General features: G+C 38.6%; 1 protein-coding gene across 2 annotated transcripts in view; it reads right to left on the minus strand.

The window, feature by feature from the left end:
- FBXL17 (F-box and leucine rich repeat protein 17) overlaps window positions 1–21114 on the minus strand; it is a 478885-nt gene that overhangs the window by 75993 nt on the left and 381778 nt on the right. The window lies entirely within an intron of this gene.

A 21114-nucleotide genomic window follows, 5' to 3' on the forward strand; every position in this document is an offset into this window, starting at 1 on the left:
ATTTCTTTTGAGGTCCAGCTTCTTGATATACAGGTGCCTCTCAAATTAATGAGCCTCAGAATCACTGGATAAGTTATTCAAAAGTGCAGATCCCTGATCCTATCTTCAGATTACGGTGCTAAAGGTCTGAGGTGGGGTCCAGGAATCTGCATTTTTAACAAATTCTGCAGGTGATTTGGATACTGATGGAAAGGGGCACACATGCTGAAAGTCACTAGTCCAGTCTTTCTCCTTAGCAGAAGGACTTTTATTTTGCACTTTTTAATGTCTCCATCAGCACTTTGCACATCATCTGGCATCCTGTAGTCATCAATAAATTTTTACTGAATGTTCATGAGAATAGAAAGTTTTATGACTTTATGAAACATCTAATGGAATATTCTCATTGGTGTATCTTTTGAATAGTAAAATTAGCTAATACTAGTTTTTTTTTTAAAAAAAGGACATTTAAGGAATATGTTTATGTTTAAAACTTTCTGTGAATACAATGAAATTGGATATTTTAATGACTTCCACGTGGCTAGCAGCAGGTGGAATTACTGTGAAGAACAGAAAAGAACTCTTTACTACTTGATCTATTTTATTCAGTTCCATTAAATGGTTTGAAATAAAGTGCGACTGTTGTCTACTGAACTCTCAGCACCAAATGTATTTAATAAAACAAATTTGATTAGTTTTATTAATATTTTCATATCTCAAATCATTGAACTAAGTCTCTTTTCTCTAATACATGGTAAAAGATTTTTAAAGATCAAAGACAATCTTAAAATATTTGAATTGAACATGATTTATTTCAAAATAAGAGATATCTATTAAAATAAATTTAAAGAGAAACTGGAAAGAATACCAGAAGGAGGGGGAGGGACTCATAAACTATCTCTAAAACAGCATTTACAATCCAAGTTACTTCTAAGCCTGAAAACTATCACCACCGAAAGCAAGAAGCATGCTCAGGAATATACAGAATGTCTAGTTCAATGTTGATTGTGGATATAAACTAGGAATTCTAGGAGCTGAGTGTAAGGTTATGGGTATTATAAAAACTGAAAATGGAGATAAAAGTTTGAAGAGGAAAAACTGAATGGTATCAGAAGACAGGAGAAGGCAGCAGTAAAGGAAGGATAGGATTTAGAATTAGAAGATAAGAGTTCAAGGAACAGCAAGGTGACCCTAGCCAAGTCACTTTAAAGAAGTCTTGGGGACTTTCCTCATGGTCCCGTGGTAAAGAATCTGCCTTCCAATGCAGGGGATGGGGGTTCCATCCCTGGTCAGGGAACTAAGATCCCACATGCTGTGGGGCAACTAAGCCTGTGCGCCACAACTACTGAGCTCGCACGCCTCAACTAGAGCCCACGTGCCGCAAACTACAGATCCCAGCGCCCTGGAGCCTGTGTGCCACAACTAGAGAAGAGAAAACCCACATGCCACAACTAGAGCCTGCATGCCGCCACGGAAGATCCCATTTCCTGCAACTAAGGCCCGACACAGCCAAAAAAATAAGTAAAATAAATAAATAAATTTTAAAAAAAGGAGTCTCTTTTTTTATTTTAGGGACGAAATGGCACTGAATTTCTTATTGGCTTATTCTGGGGACCCACCATGATTTATGTTATGGGTGCCTTGTAAATGGCTGTCTTTTATTATTGGCTTACCATGACAGAGGCACAGAAATAGGATCAATGGGTAAAGAATGAGATGGGACTTGGAAGATATCTACATTTGCCATTTTATCCAATTTCATCGTTTGCACAAAACTCACCCTTTCACCGATCACTCCATACACAGCCTGGGAAGATGCATCACAACTATCGACTTACCAACAATAAACAGTCGCTTAAACTACACCTAAGATAATGTGACTTAATAGGCTTCTCAAGTGTTCTTTACATCAGGTTAATTAGAACTCAAAGAATAGAAAATTTAAATCCCTTCTTATTTTCCTAATTATTTCAAATATATAAGGAATCTGTGGTAGGTATATAGACTTTAAACAATACCCCATCCCCCAGATAGGGTTACAGTATAGTCACTGACATGTATCCAATTCTATTTTCTTACTTTTTACCAGTTTGCCTTTGATTCTGCTTGTGGGTTTTTATCTTGACTTGCTATTCCTCCTTTTGCAAAGTGTGGGGTAGTGTTAAAAGTTAAAAATCTGTGATATATTTCAGGACACATTTCTCCCTAACGGTCTGACTTTGACCATTACATTTATTTTCATTTGAGAAACTCTAAGAAAAACAGATGGGAACTGGAGGAGAGGAAGAAAGGCTGTGAACTCTTATCCCACATAGCTTTATACCAGGACTACATAAAGGTAGAGGTCTGGATTCTTAGGATGAGATAAGGACTGTGGCTGCTCTCGAACACAAGGGACTGTGACTGTGCTTCCATGTAACATGGACTTGAGGGGTGTAAGCACGGCCTGTCTTTTGACATCACAAGTGCTATGTTGTGAGACCTGAAAACTTGTGTATTCCTTTGTGGTATCTGAAATTCTTCTCCCTGTAATTGACTTAGATTTGCTTTACCTCTTTTACTTTCCATGACAAATCTAGGCTTTGGGAAAAGAATTATTTCCATGGTAGAATAATAATAATCTAAAAGTGAAGTCTGAGCAAAAATGCTATTTCAAATGACATATTTGACTACATATGTTGCACTGCAGATTTCAAAGAGAACAAGTCTAGTTAAATCACTTTTTCACTATCATCCAATATTAAATGAGCATTTTAACATAAACTAAATGAATCTTTTTCTTAATTTCAAAATAGTCAATATGACAGAATAAGCAGACATGATTTTTTTTTTTTTTTTTTTTTTTTGCGGTATGTGGGCCTCCCACGGCTGTGGCCCCTGCCTCCGCGGGAGCACGGGCTCCGGACTCGAAGGCCCAGCGGCCATGGCTCACGGTCGAGCTGCTCCACGGCATGCGGGACCCCCGCCCCGGACCGGGGCACAAACCCATGTCCCCTGCATCGGCAGGCGGACTCCCAACCATTGCGCCACCAGGGAAGCCCTCAGACATGATATTTTGATATTCAAAAAATACTTTTAAATTACTATCCCTACGTTAAAGTTATTGAAAAGTTCGGTTAAACCTTAAACCTTTTTGAAGCAGGTTAACTTTGCCAAAGATGTTTGTTTTCTTTTTGAAACTAGGTACATACAATGTTAAAGGCTGTTTTCTAACTTTCTTTCCTATTTTGTTTTCTTAATTTCATTTTCTTCTCATTCTTTCACTACACACTCTTTAACTGCAGACTGGCTCTAGTTACCATATCTGAAATGTAGCCTCTGGTGTCCTTATTGGGGGTAGGTGGAGAGGGGAATCGCAGCCATTGCTATGACTGCATTTCAGACGGACCCCTGACTTTAGGAGTCTTAAAAGCTGGAATCTCTTACTATGTACTGTATTTCCTACAAAAGTATGAAAAGGCATTTTGAACTACTTATACACATTTTAGCACATACTTCAATGTACTTTGTAAAGTACATAAAGCCATGTTAAAAAGTTAGGTGCCAGATGTTGGCCTAAAACATAGTACCGGCATGACTGGAAATAAAATGTGTGCTGAAAGCGTGGACGCCAAGTCAGGTGGTCTTCGAAATTTATTCCAAGGAGGTTATCATTGTCATTTGTCTACAGAAAAGAATGGTCAGTAGATCCACAAGATGTCTTTTGTTTTATGGTACTTTGTTCACACAAGGTGCTGTTGAATAAAAAGTGGTATTTTATATATTACTTACATGTCTATTTCCTTACAGAAGATGCAACGCGTGCCTAGATTAGTCTCTTTGTTTGCTATGTATGAACAGCAGCCTTCAAAAATCAAGGACTCTTAAGAATTGATTTGAAAGTAATTGCTGTCCCTTTTACATTGGCAGGAGACCGTAGTAAAGGTATATAAATATTACTGACTCGCCTCAGCTTTCGTGTAAAAACCAAACTAAAGCAAACAAAACAATGCTCTTGATTCTCAGAAGAGGCATATATACACACACATCTCTCTCTCTCTCTCTCCACACACACACACACACACACACACATACACACCTCATCTCAAAATACTGTACAACATCTTTTCAAAAAGTGTTGTCAGTGGTAACAGAACACTTACCACAGTGATTGTTAGGGATCTTTAAGAGGATCTTAAAGATCTTAGGGATCTTTAAAGATCTTAAAGATCTTAGGGATCTTTAAGAAGGAGAATGTGCTCTCATGGTTTGCCTTAAAAACAGTTTATACTCTAGTGCTTTAGAAGGAATGATAAAATAAAAGGTATATCAAATAGAATAACATACACCATTTTTTCCTTTGACACTTTTGCAAGATATAAACGTGTAAGTTGGCATAAAGGGCCATTTTCCATTTATTAAGTCAAAGAAGAACATTAGGTAACACATGTGAACTGAAATGCCAGCACCAGTTTGTCCAATACGTTCACAAGACCTCATTCTGCAAATCAGACTGAACAGGAGAAGAAGCAATGGAGGGGAACCTGAGATTGTAGCAACCATGGGGGGCGGGGGAGATGCAGGGCACCACATGCCACCTGATAAGCAATTAGGAGAACTGTTTGCAAGCTCAAGAAATCCTGGAGAATTTGGGGTTGTAGATAGCACCATAGTTAAGAGTCAAGTAACACACAGAAACTTAACTGGGAATTCTCTTTTGAACTTATAACACTCAGTCGTAATATTAACACCCATATATTAATAATACTATAGTTCATACCAGCCACTTTGCTGCATGCCATCTGCTCCAAAAAAGTCTTATATCTTTACATTATTACTACAAGCATGAAAGCTGTTTTTAAAGTTGCACTGATATTTTCCTTTTAGTTTGCATTAATGGCACTATTGGATGAGTTTGAAAATGAACTTGATTTTTCAAATGCAGTATTTTATAATTTCTCATTAAGGCATTCTGTAGTTTCAATGTTTACGTAACTGTCTATTTTACACTCTTAAATTTGTTCAAATTCTTACTACTGAAAAAGTCAAAGTATAAATTCTTTCCTAAGATTTGTTTTACATTGCGAGATTATTCAACTTATTGTTGAATGGGGTCAAAGAAGCTTGTAAGTCACTTAATTTACCATCTATTTCTTCTAAAATTATTCCCAGAGGCTCTGAATCCTCTTAAGTCTGTTGCTTTTCTTTTGCCTTCTGGCTAACTATTCCTCCTCCCCTTGTGCCACCTTCTACCTTGGAAGATCTAACAAGTATTCTTTTGTCCTACTTTCTTGTATTCGGAACTATTGATGACTTTACATTAGAAGGCTGACTGATGTGTTACACAAAGGCCCCTATGTAGGTGAAGTCTGAAGATGTGCTAAGCAGCCCATTATTTTCACAGTACAGTGATCTGCTTGTGGAATTTTCTGAAAACATTTCCAAGGGACAAGACATCAGAGCCTCCATTCCTGTTTTGCATTGACTTTTGACCTAACATTGGACCAGTAAATCCCATGTGTAAATAGGAGGCTGGGTGGCAAGGCCACTTTCCTAAATATTTACAGTGGTAAACTCTCCAGGTTATAAATTACAAGAGAGACAAGATGATCACCTTTACCCACCATGAACTTGTATTTAACACTTATTTTTGTATTATATTAAGCAGGCTAGCGGAAGTTTAGCAGTATACAGAAACTCAAAGAGGAACAAAAATTAGATTAAATAATTCATCATTTCAAATAAACATGGATAAGAAAAACAGCTGAGAAAAAAACAAAACAGCCAATGTTAGCATAGGAAAATGTTTCTTAAATTTAAAAAAGCAAGATAAAACTTGGGTAACAAATAAGCAAAAATGCCATGTTCTCATTTATAAACATGAAAGAGTATGAATTAACTTAGTGATTAAAAAAACATTATACAATGTATGTGAAACATCCAATAATCGTCTGAACGTAAATAGGCTGAGATGCTCAGTCACCAATCGGTGAAGCAGGGATGCAAATCACCCCATCTTATTCAGTCTGTTGTGTGCAGTGATTCTCTGAGAGTAGAATAAAGGGCTCAGGAGCCAGCGTTAGACTGTGATTTTTGTCTTCTGGGAAACTCCACTTAACAGCTCTGAATATCATTAAAAGCCTGTGAGAGTCGTTCAAGGGCTGCTGCTGTGGGCTGACGTGGGAGCTTCCAAAATGCACACATGGAAAGACAGCTCATGGTTACAGACCTTTCTGCAGAATAAATCCAGTGGCCAAGATGCTGAAAAGCTTACTCTGACCTCCAACAGCACTTCTCATCTGTCTCTCCTAATCGTGAGATGGACTTTTATCAGCAGGCAATAATACTGTAAGCCCCTTGAAGGTAGAAAATGTGCCCGCATTTCTTTCTATCCTGTGGCACTTGTGTATTTCTAAGCCAGTGGCAGGTGTGCCATAAATAGATGCTGAACTGAATTACAGCATGAGATCACATACTTGGCCCCGTCAGCAGAACCCCACACACCGCTCACTGGCAATATTGAGATTACAGGGGTCACTGGCAGCGCTCTGCCTAATGGTGTGCTGACTGACAGAGTAGAAAATCAAATCAAGGAGGCCAGCATGACCTCTGAGTTGGGCAGACAGGGTGCACACTTACTGTAGCAAGAAGGTCAAGATCAAAGTGACGAATGTCCAACCTTCCAGTACATGGCTAGAGACCCTGACTGACCACATCTGAGTATCTGCACAGTTTCATCAGCACCACCTGTAATACTTTAGCTAATAGTAAACAATGAGAGAGGAGCACAAAAAACACAATCCCAGACCACAGCGAATTTACCAGGTTGAAGAAGTGCACTTGACAACAGGCTTCTTGTGGATTATACAAGCCTGCCGATTAGACACGAAAACAACTGCTTTATGGTGACCCAAAATGGGATTAACATAAGCCGGATGAGTGTTAGAAATTCTTTAAAGAACTCAGTGAAGTACCATTCAAAATGATACAGCCAAGCTGTTAAAAAAGAAAAAAAAAGTCCTGGGAAAACAGAGAAGCTGAGGTGAAGCTGGTTATCAGTAATCAAGAAATGGGACAGCTCCTACTGAGAAAACTTATGTGGGAAAACATGATTCTAGGCATCAAAGTCACTAGTTTCTATGAATCCAGGGTGAAAAGGGTTACTAGTCACTTATCTGTCTGTTAGCCACATCAGTCCTCACAAATGGTAGTCAGACCATTTAAATACTAAAGACAAAAATAAATACGCTGTATGTAAATATGTATCTAACTGATTTTTACATTTAAAAATAACTTCACTCTCTGCTACTAAAAAGCTCCTTTAATTCTAAGAGAGATAGTCAGTGGGTGACTAAGGCACTGCAATTTACATCTGCCTAGTGGTGATATATTAGTCCAGTCTCCAGAGGGCTTCACCTTGATTTTCTCCATATGTTACCCATATGTTACATTACCATAAACGTATCTTCTAGAAAATATCCATACGCTTCACTTTTATAACTGAATAATAGTGGCCCTTCTTTATCCTTTGGTTGTTATCTCTTCTATGGATTTTGAAATATTTATAGGAATTATATATTAAAAGAAATATTTTAAAATCAGTTGAATATAATCCCTATTATGCATAACATTGCATTTCTAGGATCTATAAATTTCTTTCCTATAATACTGAAGTTCTCACACTCGAATATCAAGATAGAATTACTATTTACATTTGGGTCAAACAGAATTTAGCCTGAATTTTAATGCATCATCCCAACCAATGTTCCTAAGTGTGCTCTGGAAGTGGAGGATTTTCTCCTTTTGATGAATGAGTCATGGAATAATCATCATCAACCCCGTGATATCAATAACAGTTTATGGTTACTGAGTTCAGACGATGTGCCAGGTACTGTGCTATGGGACACTGCACGTCATTTTTCATTTTACCTACAACTAAAATATAGGTAAAAACGTAGTAATGATGTTTACAGCTATATTATTTTCAGGTAGAATTCACTGTAATTCTCAGTTATCACAATGGTAATTTTGCACAGGAGACCCTAACAATCCTGGTGCTTCTAGGGTATACAGCATGAGAAAGAGTAAATAAATAATCTGACTGTTTGCTTGCTCTCTTTTTTCTCCATCTCCTTTCTTCTTCTAGCTTTCTAACTACTGGAACCTCCACGGATCAGAAAGGGCTATGATGATCTGGTTTCAACGAATGCCTCTGGGTGGATGACTGTAGCCATAAAGTTTTTTATTTCAGGCTGCTTTAAAGTAGAAAATTCAGAGTCAGTCTCTACCCTCAATAGTCTCATTATTTCATGTCAGATTTTGGGGAGAATCACCCTGTTTCCAGTATCGCCTATTTCCAATCATGTAAAATTGTATAGAATAATTCTGCTCATATACAATCTGAATTATTTCACTCTCTTGCTAGAGCATATCCTTTCAAAACCAAGGATCCTCTCTTTGTCTTTCAAAGTCTTCTCCCAGCTGAGTCCATGAGCTCTGTGTACTCCTTTCCCAAAGCCAGCCGATAAGGCCTTGGAAGAGAAGGGCAGGAGGTTTCAATCAACCTAGACCGGACTAATGCAAACTTCACTGACCACGTTTCACCTATTTCATGCTCTAATCCCTATCGCAGATAATACTTAGACTTATAACCAGATAGAAAACAATTAGGAGGTAATAAGAATAATAGCAGTGAACACTTATTTAAAGCTTCCTATACATTAGGTACAATATTAGGCACTTTACAAATAGTATCCCATTTAATTCTCACGAGTAGGAAACAGTATTATTCTCACCTAACAGAAAATGAAGTCGAGGCTTAGAAACACTACGAAACTTGCTCAAGGTTACAGATAGTAAGTGGTAGAGCTGTCATTTGAACACAGGTAGTCTATCTCTGTAAGCCATGCTACTGCTCCCCATAAAATGAATTTTTATAATAAATTTCATTCATTCCTATGCTGAGTCCTCACTATGATTTAGGCACTGTATAATAAGACAGAGTAGTAAGGTGCGCCCCACCCCTCAAATAACGCGTGTTTTGTTGAGGGGAGGGGTTGTGTAGCTAAATAGTGGGACTGCCTGTCTGAGAAAATGGAGTATTATTGTGGTAATCATTTAGGCATATATGTCCAATAATTATGCTGTACCCTTTATACTTATACAGAGCTGTAGTATATCAATTATATCTCAATAAAACTGGAAAATAATGGAGTCATTGGAGGGTATGTACAGCAGACTTGCATGAACTTATCTGGATGAGTAGTGGAGCCATGCTGGGAAGGACCTTAAATGCGAAGCAGTTAAGCTGTTTTATGTGGACAAAGGGTTTTAAAGTGTGGAGGCCCCCAGTTGGATGTGCATGTTAAAAGGCAGGGGTTCTCAAACCTGGCTGCACATTAGAATCATCAGGGGATCTTTTAAAGAAATACTGGAGCCCCGACCCCACTCCCAGAGAATCAAATTCAATTAATCTGAGGGAGGGCCTGAGCATCAGTATTTTTAAAAGCTCCCTAGGTGATCCAAATATGCAGCCTAGGCTGAGGACCACAGCTTCTTGGCTTCTAGTGTCTCATTGACAAAATTTTAAAAATGTACTTTTATTAAACATTTGCCACACAAACAGCAGAACATAACCACCAGTTCAGAAGATTTCACCTAAGATATGATTCTAAACAATGTCTCAAGCAAAATTATTGCTAAATCAAGTGAAAAAAAAAATTTTTTTTTTTCGGTACGCGGGCCTCTCACTGTTGTGGCCTCTCGCGTTGAGCAGCACAGGCTCCGGACGCGCAGGCTCAGCGGCCATGGCTCACGGGCCCAGCCGCTCCGCGGCACGTGGGATCTTCCCGGACCAGGGCACGAACCCGTGTCCCCTGCATCGGCAGGCGGACGCCCAACCACTGCGCCACCAGGGAAGCCCAAGTGAAAATTTTTTTAAATAGTTTTTTTGCTTGTGATTACATGCTAAAAGGTAAGGACTTGCTGGCAAGACGTGAGCCAGAATGCTGAGAGGTTAAGTCACAGCACATGATGATGAAACAGTGGGGAAAATGACTTTAAAGGGGTAAAAAGAAAATCAACCACTCATCTTAAAAACCTTCTTTTCCTAAAATTCCGCAATTCTCTCTCAATGCATCTTGGGTGACAATAGTTAAAAATCAAATGTATCTTTACACTATTCTACAGAATCAGGGCTAAACTCTGCCACGGCAATTGCAGACCACTCTCAGCTGAGTTACATCACAGAAGTATCTGCAGTAGTGAAAGTTATTCCAGCTCTTGGGTAAAATGACGGATGCTCCAGTTTCTTCGGAGGTGAAGCCACTAGGGACCTGGCTGCAAGCATGTATTTTTATAGACACCTCAGCTAATGTAAAAGTCTTAGTGCGAACTTCAGTGCTTGGGAACATTAAATAGGTTTGGGATGCTTCCCCAGAGAGTTTCAGTTCCATTAACACAAGACTTGGTGGCTGAGGACGATGTAATCCTGATCCCATGTCAGAGATATAGAAAGAAAATCTCCTCACTGTCTTCAAGTTAGCACTCACGTTTCAAAAGATAAGGAGAACCTTTCTATGTCGAGAGGACTAAGGAATTCAAGCGGAACCTAATTCAGCATCTTATACACACCCCCTTCCCCCAACAGAACTCAAGTGGCAGAATATAGCTAAACTATTTCAGCTGTTAGAAGACAGAAAGAATTTGTGGGCCTCCTTCAGCGACTACCATGATGGGAAGTTCTGTTTACTAGCTCCTGGTCCTTCAGGCTCTGACTGTTGGCTCTCAAATGGCTACGGGTGGCACCTGCATGTGAAAATGTCTGCTGCCAACTCAAAGGCACCATGGTGGTCACTGCACATGGAAGGCCTCTGTACACAGATGCTCCTGTATGGAGCTTCTCTACCTTCTGGCACAAGGCTGAAGTCTGGATACAGGCAACACCAGCAAATCTACTGAGCTCCCATGATTGTTCTCAGAGGGCCTAACGTTCCCTCAGTAGGCCCTTCCCCACCATCATGATCCCAGGAGTCATACAAAGTGGACTCTAAAAAAAACAAGACTTTGTCCTCTTGGAGAGTTCAGAGAAGAGGTGGAACAGTCTCCAGGGACATTCAAGGCTTCCTAGAGGCAGGTCCCACAGCAATTCTTCCCTCACTACCAGCCTCCACCCCATTCCAGAATACAACCGTGTCAAGTATACTTCCACGACATTTCCTTAGCCATCCCTTTCTCTTCATCCCTACTTTCACAGTCCTGGTTTGGAAGTTTTTTTTGTTTTTTTTTTTAACCCAATCCAGTCCGATCATTCTAGTTCATCTTGTCTCCAATACATCTTCTCCTCAATCTATCCTCTAATCCAGTGGTCAGTAAAGTATGGCCAAGGACCAAATCCCGCCTGCTGCCTGTGTTTGTATATAAAGTTTAATCAGGCCACACCTATTCATTTACGTATTATCAATGGCTGCTTTCATGCCACAATGGTGAAAGAGAATGCATGGCCCACAAAACCTAAATTATTTACAATCTGGGCCTTTACAGAAAAAGTTCTCTAACTGCACCATTGTCAGGATGATTTTGATCAAAATATAGATCTGATCACACTGCTTCCATGCTTAAAAGACTTTTGTGGCTACATTTGGTGGTGAGGGACCAAAATGAGGTTGCCTAATGTAGTATTTCTGACCACATTAAATAAACTCCTGCTCTTGAAGGTGCCTTGCATATTAACACCAACTTTATTCTTCTGTGCCTATGCTGTGTGTTTTGCATATCACGCTCTCCATCTGAAGGATTTCTATTCATCCTCCCAGTTCAGTTCAAATGTCATCTTTAATTACCATGTAGACTTCCTTGACTCCTCTCAATGGTCAGATCCTTCCTATGTACTTTCTTTAGTTCCATAGCACATTTTTCAATTTTGCATTTATCACTTAGTATTTCGTTCATTCATCTATCTGCAGATCTGGTTGCCTTGCTAAGTCATAAGGAATTGGCTTAAATATATCAGGATTAAACTTCCAAATAAACATAATGGAGATTTTATGCCCTTATTTATATTGAGATTACTGTTATTTCAAAATAGTTTGAGAATTTCTCTAAAAGTCTGCCTTCAGAGTCATTTTATGTTCACACCAGAAAAGGAGTCTTAACAGTTTGTAGGTACATCTCATTTCAAGTTAAATGAAAAATCCCTCTTTAGTTTCATCACTAAGCTTATTCTAAAGGAGTTCTAATCCTTTCCAAAACTTAAATCTGCCCTTAAAGAAAAATTTACCAATGACGGTAGTTGTTAAATAATTTTTAGCAGGCTTTGAATGTAATTTTAAAAAGATAAATTTCCAAAATATTTTGAGCGATGGCAGCCATCTTGAGAGAATAGATACTTCTGTTAGGCTATTAACTTTTTTTTTTTTTTTTTTTCTGTATGTGGGCCTCTCACTGTTGTGACCTCTCCCATTGCGGAGCACAGGCTCTGGACACGCAGGCTCAGCGGCCATGGCTCACGGGCCTAGCCACTCCGCGGCATGTGGGATCTTCCTGGACCGGGGCACGAACCCATGTCCCATGCATCGGCAGGCGGACTCCCAACTACTGCGCCACCAGGGAAGCCCCAGGCTATTAACTTTGATAGGAATGCTACATGGTTTAGAATGTATTTCTTGTTTAATTAATTAAATGGCACTGTGTAAAGAATGGAATACTCAATAATTCGGTTAACCACATTTAAAAAAAATGGATTCAGGTGGATAACATCTAAGTATAAAAAAACAAATTAAAACTTTTAGGAGAAAACAATCTTTATAATTTTTTTTTTTTCCTGCGGTACGTGGGCCTGTCACTGTTGTGGCCTCTCCCGTTGTGGAGCACAGACAGGCTCGGGACGCGCAAGCTCAACGGCCATGGCTCACGCGCCCAGCCGCTCCGCGGCATGTGGGATCCTCCCGGACTGGGGCACGAACCCACGTCCCCTGCATCGGCAGGCGTACTCTCAACCACTGCGCCACCAGGGAAGTCCCAATCTTTATAATTTTGGATAGAAAAGGCCTCTAAAAGGCAAAATAGAAACAACGAAACAAAGCAAAAAATGATAAATGCAACCTCATTAAAATGAGAGACTTGTTCATGAAGATACCATAAACAAAGTAAAGTCAAGCCATAGCTTTGGAGAAGATATTTGCAAAGCATATAGCTGACAACAGCTTCACATCCAGATTGTCTAAGAATGCCTACAAATCCATAAGATAAAAGCAATCTCCTAAACAAACAAACAAACAAAAAGATAAGAACAGGCAGTCCAAGATAAGATGAAACTTGAAGGTCCAATAAACATACCTAAAAATTCTCTACTTCATCAGAAATCAAGTAAATACAAATTAAGCCATAATGAGATATCATCTCACACCAATCAGATTGGCAAACATTAAAAAGTCTGGCAACACCAAATGTTGGCAGGGATGTTGAGCAATGAGAAATCTTATACCTGATGGTGGGAGTGTAAATTAGCACAACTTGGCTAATTTTGGAGAGCAAATTGGCAATATCTAGTAAAGCTGGAGATGCACTCCTAGGTTTATTCTTAGACACAAAGAGATATATCCAAGGATATTCATTGCAGCACGGTTCGTAATAGAAAAATCACCTAAATGTCCTTCAATTGGAGAATGAATAATTAAATTGGGATTGTTTATAGAATGGCAAAAACGAATTAACTAGGACACATATACCAACTTGGATAAGTCACAAAAGCATAATGCTGAACAACAGCAAAAAAAAAGTGAGAAGCAAAAAATATATATAGTAAAATACCACCTACATAAAATTTTAAAACCTGCAAAGGAAAGATCTATATTGTTCAGAGATACATACAAATAGAGCAAAAATACATAGTTGTGTGTGGGACTGATAAGTACCAAAATCAGGAGAGTGGTTACTTTTGGAGGGGAAAGATGGAACGTAATTATGGACTTTGTAATCATCTGGTTTTTTAAGCTAAGATATACTGATGTTTGTACACTATTCTCTATGCTTTTCTGAATATCTAGAACTTTCACAATTTAAAAAGTCAATCACTTTGAAGACAATTCTTTTTGAAGGAAGTTGATATAACATGCACCTCCACAACAATAAATCCAACAGCCATATTCCAGTACCCGACAGCAAACTGGTGAGATTTTAAACTACTCAGACAGTGTTATCAGTTCTAGAATTAGAATTTACCTTCAAGTTTGGCCAGCCTTGCTCTCTCCCATTTACAAGAAAGGAAATTGCAGGGATAACTCAATTACTCAGTATTGTCAGATTGGCAAGTGACAGGCTTGGAACAGCTGGGTCTGTACCCAAGCTGCTACATCCGCAGACACGGGGTATAATCAAATAGGGGCATTTTCAAGCAATGTCCAACATTCTCGCATTATTACTTTCATCAATCTTACTTAATTTTGAATTATAAATATGTATCTTGAAACTTTCATTAGGGGCAGAAGCACCTGGATACACTTTGGATTTAAATGACTCCTGTATTACGATATAATATTTATCAGATGAAAACAGTAAGGTACAGAACAGCGTGCATAATGCAGCACCACTTTGTAAAACATGAAGGGAAACAAGAACATTGTATTTATTCAGCTTGCGTATGCAAAAAAAAAACACATCAAAAATCAAAACTGGACAGGATAAATTAGAACAGTGGTTAGCTGTTAGCAGGAATGGGTACTGGGCAGAGTACCAGGATTGGGAGGGTTACTTTTCGCTATATATTTTTTTATAGCTCCTCTATTACAATGCATACATTATTTTTCTCATCCTCTTCTCTCAGTGAACTCCAGTTCCCACTTATTATCATGCCTACATAACCTTTTTCATGGACTGATCAGACAGTGATGGCTTATGGTCAGGGCCTGACAGGTGGTTCAATGCCCATTACCTTGACATTGCTTATGGACACCAATTTCAATGGCTCAGCTTCTTATGTACTAAGACTCTGGTTTTTAGCTCCTAGGATGAAATGCCTCATGCCTATTGCTTTCTGCTTAAGCTCTGGTCTCAAGCTCCTGCAGGTCTTAAGCTTTTCTCACAAGGACACTGTCTTATGAAATTTTCCTTAAGACTATGAAGTAATAGAGAAGTAAACCTTCGGAAAGTAGCGAGCTTTGCCTGGGCTGTAAGATGCTCAGCTTTCTTTTGATGTCTGAAATATGCCTACCAGTCCACTTAGCAACCTCTTTACACCTGACACCTAGGCTCCTGGGTGCTTACTGACTCTCATTATCCTGTCTGAGGTTTGACTGACCTTGACTCTGTGCTGTTGACTCTCACTAGGGTATCTACTCTAAGCTCCGTTCTCCTCTCTTCTCACCTGTTGATCCCTAAAATGTAGAGTTCTCACTGATATATTTTTCTATGATTGTTTCCAGCAATCAAGTGGAAGCTACTTCTTCCTTAACTTAGAATTTGGTTCTTGTTCTACAGCTCTTTTTTAAAGAACTGGGTTCTAAAAGATACTCCAAGAAAAATCATGGCAGTCAGGAGAACCCTAGCCTGAGGATCTAAGGCTTCAGGCTGGATGAAGAACAACTTCTCTGGCCCTTAATTTCCTCAACTCTAAAATGAGCAGTTTAGTAAATATTATCTGTAAGGTTCCTTACAGACCTGAAATTCTATGATCCTCCTCTTTCTTTTATTCTCTTCTACCTTCTTCCAGCTCTATTCCTTCTTTCACCTCAACATTTCAAACATACTCTGAACAGATGTGTTTAGACACATGTACCCATGATTTAATCTCATAGAAATATATCAGAGAAGACTAAAAAGCTTGGAAACATAAAGGAACAAATGGGAATTGCTGCCTGCCAACTTTCCTCACGGGAAAAAGACATTTTCTTCTAGAGAGAAAAATCTCTCGAGGTACTATTGTTAAAAAAAAAAAAAAAAAAGGCTCCATTTTCTCATAAGGACATTGTCTTATAAAATTTTCCTTAACAATAGAGGAAAATAGAGAAGTAATAGGAGGTAATAGAGAAGTAAACCTCCAGAAAGTATTCCTTTAACTTTAACATATATCATCCATTCATGTAGTCACCCACTAAGATATATTATGAGCACATAATCATGTAAGTAATTAGGTCTCTATAACTAGTTTGTATTTCTAATCATCACTGTCATGTTGTGGCTGAAGCTAGAAATCTGGGAGTCACCCCAGAGTCCTCCGTTTCCTTGACCACACATCCAGCCCACCACCAAATCCTGAGGACTCGAACTCCAGAAAGACCTTCCCTTCCACTTCTCTTCTGCTCTTGCGCCTGCCTAGCCATGGCTTGCCTAAACTTGTTAATAGCCTCGTGGTGGCCTCTTTGCACTCTGGCCATTCTCCAATCTTCTCTCTGCAGAGCAGCCAGAGCAATCCTTTTAAAACCACAAACCTGGCTATGCCACTCCCCAGGGAACACACTTCAGTGTCATATCATTGGCTTTTGAATCAAATCTACACTCCTTCCTGAGACTTCAGGGCATACAGGATTTGGTTCCTGTCTACCTTTCCATCATTAACTAGCTATGTGAGCTACAGCAAGTTATAGGCTCTCTCTTTACATTATAAATTTTATGCTATAAAAATGCAGCTAAGAAGTAGAACCTGCCTGTAAAGTGCTTATGATAGTTCTTGATACATAGCAAATACTCAAGGAGTGTTAACTCTGAATATTTTATAGTCAACAAAGACTCACAGGGTATCTACTCTGTGTATCACACTAAGCTAGGCACTTCAAAAAACTAACGAATCCTTTCTAATACTTCTCCCAATATATCCCCTTTTCTCATTGCTATGTCAACAAGGGGATTACTACATTTAACTTAACTTTTTATAAAAGTTAAAAAATATATAATATAAAGTCTTACATTTGGGCTAAAATATCAACAACACCAAAAATGGCTTAGAGCACTTCACAGTTAATGTAAAAAGACCTTAAGGATTTAGGTGATTTAGGATTTTATAATCTAAGAGAAAAGAGCACAGTGGTTTCCACACTACCTCCCTACCCCAATGCACACACAGAAAAAACTACAGAAATCTTAGATAATGATACTGTTTATATCTGTAACAAACTTATGGTTACCAAAGGGGAAAGGAGGGGGTGGAGGGATAAATTAGGAGGTTGGGATTAACATATACACACTAGTATATATAAAATAGATAACCAATAAGACCTACTTTATAGCACAGAGAACTATACTCAATATTTTGTAACAATCTATAAGGGAAAAGAATCTGAAAAAGAACTGAATCACTTTGCTGTATACCTGAAACTAACACAACATTGTAAATCAACTATACTTTCATTAAAAAATAAAACAAATAAAACAAGAGAAGTCACACGTTGCACTGGTCAGATAATATCTGGTTTTATTCTAGGCATCATATTTTAATGGTTACATTAACATGTGAATTAAGGACCAACTTAGGACAAGTAGGAAGGTAAGGGTCTTGCTAGCAATGTTTTATATATGAGATAGTTAAGGGAACTGGGGTCATTAGCCTTGGGAAGAAAAAATCTGGAAGAGAGGATGTCAAGATATTTCAAATATTTGAAAAGACTTTTTATAGAAAACACATTGTATATGTCCTGATGAGCAGAGCTGGACCCAAAGTCCTGAAGACACAAAGAAGAAGACTTCAATTCTCACTATCAGAACTACTCAGAAACAGTGGGGAAAATACTTGGGAGAGTAACAAATGGCTCTTCATAGGAAAGATTTTAAGTACAGACTGAATTATCATCCTCTAAGAACCATGTGGAAAGAATTTCCTTTTTGGATAAGAGCAGGGACTAGATAATAATAGCTGACTTTTACTAAGCACTCAGCGATGTGCTAAGAGCTTTACAGAATTACTCATTTAGTGTTCACAGCAACTCTAAAAATAGATACCACCATTTTTCTGATGAGGAAACTGAGATAGGTTAAGTGACTTGCCCATGGTCCAACAGAAAATAGCTGAACAGGAGTCAGATCCAGGCTGCATGCCTCCAGAATCTGGACTCTCAGCCTTCATATTAGCCAGCTTCTAAACTAGTTGATTTCTGAATCTTCCCTACCTCTAATTTCCATGTTTCCATCTCTCACAACTTTCTGCAGTCACTTGTTGACTGGCATCCCACAGGCCTGTGATTTCCCGTTTCTAAGATTTGTAAGGAAAGGAAGTTTATGGGAAATAGATGAATATGTACCATCTCCTGGAGATGTATAGGAATGCATATGTAAGGAGACAGAGTTGTAGCAGAAGGGGAATATTAATATACGCAAACCCTCCAAGAAGATGTCTCTATAATCAAAAACGACCCTATAAGAGATCCCTCTGCTCATTCAGAAAGAGAATTTTGAGATGCTTTTAGATATACAATAATTTAAAATATGCCATACTTAACAAAAAGATCCAAGAGGAAAATCAAAAGGTATACCAACCTTTATAAATATCGTCTTGCCATTACATTAAAAAGTGATAACTGCAGGAAGTTAAGACTGTTAACATTCTAAAAATAGAATAACAACCATACAATATTCCATATAAGGAGAGAGTTTATAAAGCAAAATGTTCTGGAGTAATTTGAGATCCATATAAAAATCAGGTGGATAGGGCTTCCCTGGTGGCGCAGTGGTTGAGAGTCGGCCTGCCGCTGCAGAGGACAGGGGTTTGTGCCCCGGTCTGGGAGGATCCCACGTGCCACAGAGCGGTTGGGCCCGTGAGCCATGGCCGCTGAGCCTACGCGTCCGGAGCCTGTGCTCCACAACGGGAGAGGCCACAACAGTGAGAGGCCTGCGTACGGCAGAAGAAAAAAAAAAAAAAAAAAAAAAAAAAAAAAAAAAATCAGGTGGATAAATAAGATAATGACAAAGAGCAGAACACCCCACAGAATGCACAGATAATCTGGTCTGGTAAAAACTTTTGGGTCTATTACTATGCTTAGATGACTCACATGGTCTCATCTGGTACAATTTTGTAGTGATAGTAAAAAAAATACAATTTGCTCATTTAGAACATGTTTTAGAGCTGGGTGAGAAATAATTTCCCTAAATTGAATATGTGGGAACGAATTACAACCCCAAATCTGCTATTAACCTCAAAACAGGTAATTGCAAGTTTGTGTCTAAATCCATTTGTCATAATTGAACAAATGAAGAATCAACATGATGGATGTGGTTAATGTGTGACAGTCATCATGAGCACCATGAGCCCAAACTAATAACAACATCAAAGAGAGATTCCAAATGTGATGCAGCCATGAAGGCAAAACTAATTTCCGAATTATAATAGCAATATCCAAGAAAGCTAATGTTTTCTTTGTGTGATAGTCACAGCTGGGCATCTGGAGGATGTCCTAATAAATGGTAGGCACACACTGGAAAGGCTGTCATCACGTGGTGAGCTGAACAAAATTGCTGCTGCTTTTATCATAATGGACCTGCCTGGCAGCACGTCACAAGGTGCTGGAAAAAAGTGAGTCTCATTCCCGGTTCGGACTCCGGGCTCGACGTGCCTAAGAATTCTCAATCCTACGGCATAAACACATTTTCAGTGCATACGGGTAATACTCCTTCTTTACTCTTCTGCAACATTTCTTCCCTGTTTTTCTGTTGAGAGAATACCAGAAGTCCTGGAAACTACTTGGTAGCGTCACAGCAAGAGCTTGCTTTAGGCAACAGTCACCTCGCAGTTAAGACAGAAAACTGCCTGAAGATTTTGGGAGAACAGAGGCTTTCGTTGATGCCACTTGATACCGGGGGAGAATAACCACTCTGGTAGCCACTGGCAGACCTTGGTGAACTGTACAAGGAAAGGCAATGACCCTACCCTGCTAGACTGAGTGTCATGAGATCAGAGAGATCAGAGAGAAGGTCTTTTTCATCTTTACATCCCTGGCACCAAGCACTGTGCCTGGAATGGATAGCCAAGAAATAAAGGACAATATAGAAGAGAGTTAAGCAAACAGGCTCAGAATCTTGGCTCTGGCGTTGACTAGCCTATGTGACTCTGGCCAGCTTATTTCAGCTAAATCTCAGTATCTCTCTACAAAAAGGAAAAACAGTTGTGGGGATTAAATAGTGTATTAAAGCATTTAATGCACAGTTGTGCTAAAGAAACTGGCAGTTTATTGCATCAAATACATTTTAATGATGAAAGCTGCCTAGGAAGTATGAGGTAAGGGAAAATAGAGAAAAAGCCCAAGATGGTCAATTTTCACAGATCAAAGGGGGCGACAAAAGTTCTCTGCATAGCACTTTGAGATGAATACAAATGACCTTTACTTGTCCAAAGCAGCTTTTTAAAAAAAATCTAATTGGCTTTTTATCATTGGTCATACAAGGGTTCAAAGACAAAGTCTGTCCCAAAACAGTAAATTCTGAGAGTAAATAGAAATTAGAATTAATATTTCTGCCTCGTTTTAGCTCAGAAAATTTCTTAAAATCTGGACTATTTTAACACTTGTAGAACCTCAAGGACAGGAATACACATACATTTTTTAAAAAAAACAAACTTCTTAACTTTTAGTCATTGGTTTAAGTATGAACATATCTGCCAAACTAAGTGTAGACACATAAAATAATTGATGGCTCCTCTCTTTCAAACATTTTTACATTTATCTACTCTTGGCATTCTTCTATAAAATCACCTTTCTATGGTTTTCTCTCTTTTGACAGGATACAATTTGGATTTTTATTTGCACTGCTCATAGTTTTAAAATTAAAGTAGATATCTTAGATGTTGGCAGTTTTCCACATCTGCCTCCAACATGACTGAAACTATCTTGGTATCATCTCTGGGGATAAATAACTAATTAGTTATTTGAGTCTCCAGTCACAGAATTGGTTAGCAATGATGAGTATTTTAATATAATTGTTTCTTATTGAAGGGTTAAATTTGTAAGAAACTGTTAGGCCTTCGAAGACTTCTTCAAATTATGGTTTTCTGATGTGTGTCAAATTTTAGGTTCACAAATGTGTTCGTTATTTTAATATACCATCAAATAGCTCTGATAATCAAATGATGTTTTCAGTGATTCTGTTTAATACATTGGCATGTTTCCAAAATACAGACCTGAAGTAAGTAATCAGACATGAAAGCAAGGTTATTTGAACTATTTAAATGGCATAAATGGC

The sequence above is a fragment of the Lagenorhynchus albirostris genome, chromosome 3, assembly GCF_949774975.1.
Source record: "Lagenorhynchus albirostris chromosome 3, mLagAlb1.1, whole genome shotgun sequence".
NCBI classification, from domain to species: Eukaryota; Metazoa; Chordata; class Mammalia; order Artiodactyla; family Delphinidae; genus Lagenorhynchus; species Lagenorhynchus albirostris.